Here is a 5,858-nt window from a genome sequence, read left to right on the forward strand (position 1 = left end):
TTGTATCAGCTTGAAAAGTGGTGATGAAGTGTAGAGGAGGTACTGCTCAAATTTGGTTTTGGAAATCCTACACGGACAGCTGTGAGTATTTTAGTCATATCTTTTTGTACAAAATTGATGTAGGGATGATTCGAAATTGTTTGCGACCCTAATACACGTGTCTATAACTTTTATGAAGGACGTAAATCCTGTTTCCCTCCATTACCCCTTCGAAACGAAGCGACAAGGTAAAACAGTAAGCTGTCCAGATTTCACATTTTGGATAGTTTTGGCGAGTTTGACAAGTTTAACGTAAGGTAAGATTTCTTCTTTTAATTTGAGCTTTATGTGTTCTGATGGAGCATGTTACACTCCCTATTGGTGGATGGAAATATGAAAATGGCTTAGAAATACTTGGCGTTCGGAATAAACTAATTTGTAGTCGTTATGGTTGAATTATTGTCGAAACAAAGTGTTGTTCTTGTGAGTTGCTCTGCAGGGGTGTGACTTGTTGTTGCAGGGCCTAAATATGTCCTAATGTGGGTTAGGGTGCTGCTGGTAGAAGCCACATGACCCCTTGTTATGTATAATTAAAGGCGTCACAAAATAAAGGCTAGACGCCCTATTGAGATATCGTATTTTTTGAAATAAGTTGTTTGGAGTGTATGTTGTATATTGTTGGTATGAATTGCTGCAGGTTGTTGTTGTTGGTTGGCTGTAGGTCTTAGGGACCTGATTGGAAATTTGGATAGGGCACATTATAGGGGAGGTGCTGCCCAATTTTCGTTAACGCCTTAACAAACTAAAGGACTAGTCGAGGAAACAACTAAGGCAATAGATTCCATTAACATTAAGGCGTAATCCAAGATGCTGGAAAGTTAAGAGTAGTTGATATTCGTATTACTTTCATATTGAATAGGTTCGGAAGACGACGAGACGAGCAGGATAAAGGGTAACTCCCAAAAGGTATGTAAAGCTTTCTTGTGGCATGTTTTGGTATAAGCACGTACAATTATCTTTCTTTCCTTTTGGCAAGTTTTAGCCTTAAGTGAAGTGTGTGTGGAATGTGGGGATAATTCCATTCCCAAAACTCCAAGTATGCCTCATAACCCATATCCACTGCTTAGTATTGGAATTTCTGCAAGAATTGAGTATTGCCTAGTAAGGCTTCTATGTATTAAACACTAGTATTTGGAAAGCTATCTCTCATTTCCTTTGATACGTGTTTGGTATGAAAGTGAGATTATGATGCCATAATGATTCACCGAGCCCCATGATGGGCCGGGTATGAAATATGTGTATGCAGATCCCATAAAGAAAAGTACAGACCATATATAGTTTATTCTCTTTCTTCTTTTGGCGTGTCTTAGTTGTAGGTTAAACATGATATGAGTTCCAGCGTAACTCCATTCTTAGCATCTCTTATTTACGTCTGAATATCGAACTTTTATAATAATCGAACTATTTCCCTGGAAACTTTTATATGTTAAAAAGGTAACAAATGTACAGGCTCCAAGTCTTACAGACTATATGTTAACAAATGTTTCTGGTTCCATAAGCGATTTGGCTTTACTTTAGTACATGTCTAGGAGCCCCGAGATTATAATTGAGACAGCCCATAATGGCATTTAGAGGACACTCGAGATGACTACACCGCTACTCGGGTTCTCAAATAAAAGCTTAACTTTCTTATTCTATCGAGTCTCTGATAATGATTTAAATTGCATATAGTTACTCACTACTCTACTCGTGTATATTGTAACACTTCTTTCCCTGAGTCCCGGGCCAGGATATGTTCTCGTGCACAGTTCACTGCATTATTCACTGAGTCCCTCAATAGAGGGCCAGGATACGTGTATAAATATATGATGATGTGTTGTAATAAGGTGGTGATGGCACTGGGGCCATGATGGTTTTACAGAGATGATTTTACAGAGATGATTCACCGGACCCCCGAAAGGGCCGGCTATATGATATGACTCGAACATGCATGTTTTTGTAATTCATAAAGTACAGGTACAAGTTTCTGAATTGATATCTTATCCCCTGATTCTCTATCTCAGATATGTTTCCAGTTGTTTTATATTATGTTTTACATACTCAGTACACATATCGTACTGACCCCCTTTCTCGGGGGGCTGCGTTCATGCCCGCAGGTACGGGTACAGATTTTGGGAGTCCGTCAGCTTAGGATTCCATGCAGCTCAGCTGGAAGAGGCTTCATTGTATCGGAGCCTAGTTTTTGATACTGTCCACGGATGTATAGAAATTGTTTTATCCATTCAGGGGTACGGCGGGGGCCCTGTCCCGCCATATGTTGTCATTTATATGTTTAGAGGTCTGCAGACATGTATATGTGGGTTGTGTATGTCAGTTTGATTAAGCTGGGTCTACATGATATATGATATATATTATTATGTTATGGCAGCCTTGTCGGCTTGCGTGCCCTGTCATGTTGTGATACAAACGAAAAGGGCTACAGTTTATGAAAATGTTATCGCCAGTGGGGCTCTGTTACATGATATTGTCTTATTTACGATTCAATGTGACCTCATCTAATAGATATATGTACGGGGGGTCCAGGTCGGACCCCAGTCGTGGCCTACGGGGTTGGGTCGTGACAAGTAGCTAGCTGGGTGGCCTCTTTTTAGGGTGCATACTGTTTGAGGGTATCGGTTTACTAATATCCGGTGCGATATTTCCCTTTTTAAATTGGCTTGGTTACTAACTCTCTCATACCACTACGGGAATACTATATGTCTCTGTAACATCAATTGGGCCTAGGAAGTGTATACAGACTTCCCGCATTCCCTATGGACCTATATGGCCATGCACCACTAAATTGGATAAGGGAGCCACATGGGTCTCACTTGGCAAGCTGGGGGTCGGGGTTATGTTTGTCATTGTTTGTACCTTTCGAGGGTATGGGCATCCAGTTATTTATTATTTGATCTTACTTATACTTATCTTTGGTTGTATTGTTAGTTGGTCTACGTGGTATTTGAGTTGGATTATGGTTAGTACTTCCTGCTAGGCTCAGTCGGAATAGTTCCTAAGTTATTACGGGCTTAGCGTTACCTGTTAGCACTACATTTGCATTGGTAGACTCCTATGATTCCTTCTTCCTATTAATAGGTTGTTGGATTGTGTTTTAGGTGCGTTCTTTGAGTTTGGTCTTTTTTCTATGACTCTAGTCTCCTTGTCTTATTTTCTATCATTAATTTGATAATTCCATATTAGTTACTTCTGTAGTATTTACCTGATTATATGTCAATTATATTTTCTTTATCTGTAGAGCTCAGTCAGCCTATGGCTACTGAGTACCATTCGTTTGGTACTCTACTACATTTCTGCCCATGTAGATCATAGAACGATTTATCTCAATTTATTTAGACTAGTAGGGAGCAGATTATGATTCAGAGATTTGGTGAACTCCTTGCATTCGGAGTTGCCGGATTAGGACTAGTCTATACTTGCCTTCAAAAACTGTCTATACCCATCTTGTATTTATAAAAGCCTTGTATTCTTATTTTGATCTAGATGCTCGATTACCGACTGATGTCAGGTCTCGGGGTGGTTTCTTGTGTTTGTTTCAGTTATTCTCCTTCTTCTCATTATTCCTTACTTTCTACTCTATTTATTCATCTTTCTCTTGATATCGCATTGCCTCTAGTTTTGGACTAAGGACTAAGGGTTAGACTTATCTGCTGGTGGGTGTTAGAATGTGTCATCACATCCGGAGAAATTAGGTTGTGAAATTTGATATAAGAACTCTAGGTTGATTGGCATCGTTGGTATAAGGGCAATTCCTAGTAGAGTCCTATGGATCAGTGAAGAGACATTTGTATCCTATCTTCTAAAGGCTATAGGGCATTTTTAAGGACTTATGTTCTAGACTACTATTGTGTGTCCTTACTTTGAATAACCTCTAAACTGGTCATTTGGAATCTATTCTTTCTTAGATGGATAGCAAGAGTTTTCTAGTGGACATGGTCGAAGCGTCAACAGTGTTACACCCCACACTTTTGATCTCGGAATGTCCCTTAAGTTCTTAGAAGTTATCAAGTGAGTCGGATAATCTACACACTATCTACACCTACGTAAGCTACCAATTTAGACGTCTTACATACTAGAGTTGCCTAAGGACATACCAAGCTTACGTAGCATGGATTACACAGGCTCCTAAAATAAGACGAGATTACGAACCCATGAGGAAGGGGAAAAGATGGCACGTGGCAGCCAATGGAGGGGCGACACGTGGCAGCTCCTCAAGCAAGCAGGTGACCCACCTGCTTGGGGTCAAATAGGTGACCCACCTGCTTGGGGGAGGTGGACCCCACTGCCATGTGGCAGCCCCTAGTTGGCAGCATGATACGGTGGCAAATCAGGGCTTGACATGTGTCACCCTAAGGGGCTGACACGTGTCACCTCCAAGGCTGACCTTATATAAATGCTAAATGACTCATAAGTTCAGTTCCTTATCAGAAAATCTTCAGCAAAGGAAGTCAAAAACAAACCCTAGAACAAGAGAGAAAAACATGACGGCTTGGAGGAGAAAAATAGGTACGTCCCGATTTCTCTCCGTAAATTAATTAGATAAGGTATTATTATATCATGTGTAGGTGGTTAAAAACGTATCTTACCTATTTGGGGCAGAAAAAATGAGTAACAAGCAGCCACAATATTTCAGCCGCGTCAAGGAGGTTCCGAAGTTAATTTTCAGCGTGTTTGGAAGGCACTTTGATAAGCTATGGCTTGATTCTCTTCTCCCACGTTTTGTTAAGGGTTTTTAAATGTTATTAGGGTGTCAATAATGTAAATTTAAGGTTTGGATCAGAACCAAATGGACAGCAAACAGTCCACTCCATTTCAGCACATCAAGAGATTTTCCGAGGCGGGTTTTGGCGTATTTTGGCCAATTTCGGGAAAGGTAAGGTTTTACCTTCTAATTTGTAGTGTATGGGGTTGTTATGTAGTGTGGTTTACACCTTTTATACTGCTGGAAGTGTAAAAAAAGTCGTGTAAATGCTCGACGATAGAAACAATCGAAATTGAAGTCGTCATAGTTAAATTGTAGTCGAAATGGGGTGTTGTGCGTGTTGGGTGCTGCAGCAGGTGTGTGGCGATGTGTTGAAGGGCGTAAATATATTTCAAAAGGTTTTTGGGTGCTTCTGGTTGCATCCACATGACCTCTCGTTTCGTATAATTGAAGGTTTTGCGAAACAAAGATTAGAAACCCTATTTTGGTATTACAATTTTCAGCAAGTTGGGTGGAGTTTATATTGTGCAATGTTGCCATGTTTTACTTGTATATGAGCTGCATATTGTTGTTGTTGGTTGGATGTAGTAATGAGGTATGTAATTGGGAATTCGGATAGGGCATATTATAGGAGAGATGCTGCCCAATTTCTGGTAACTCTTTAAATGAGTTAAGGAACTAGTCGAAGAGGCGAGCGAGGGAATGAGTTATGTGAATACTAAGGTGCAACCGAAGACACTGAAAAGTTTAAGGTTGTTCATACTTGCCTTTCTTCCATGTTAAATAGGTTTGGAGGACGATGACGTGGAAGTGATTAAGAGAAGTCCATACGAGGTATGTGAAGCTTTCTTTTGGCATGTTTTTGGCATAAGTATGTAAAGCCTATCTTGTTTCTTCTTTTGGCATGTCTTCAAGTTAAGTAATGAATGATATGAGATTGAGGGTAAATCTACTCACAAATGCCAAGCGTAATTCACGATCCTCATTTACTTCTTGATGAAAGCACTCTTACAGTAATTGAACTAGGGCTTCTCAAGCCTTCCATACGTTAGGAAGTGATGAGTATGTAAGGCTATCCTTCCCTTCTTTTGGAATATCCTTGATAGAAGTGCAATATGTA

The 5,858-nt window shown here is 40.1% G+C and overlaps 1 long non-coding RNA gene across 1 annotated transcript; it reads left to right on the top strand.

Moving 5' to 3' along the window:
• The first annotated feature begins 257 nt into the window (after positions 1-257).
• LOC129876001 (uncharacterized) lies at positions 258-2,231 on the top strand. The gene is made up of 3 exons (XR_008763270.1): positions 258-296; positions 899-945; positions 2,136-2,231. It is a non-coding gene; the product is annotated as an uncharacterized LOC129876001 (long non-coding RNA).
• The last annotated feature ends 3,627 nt before the right edge of the window (positions 2,232-5,858 follow it).

This window comes from Solanum dulcamara, chromosome 2 (assembly GCF_947179165.1).
Source record: "Solanum dulcamara chromosome 2, daSolDulc1.2, whole genome shotgun sequence".
In the NCBI taxonomy this organism is placed as follows: Eukaryota; Viridiplantae; Streptophyta; class Magnoliopsida; order Solanales; family Solanaceae; genus Solanum; species Solanum dulcamara.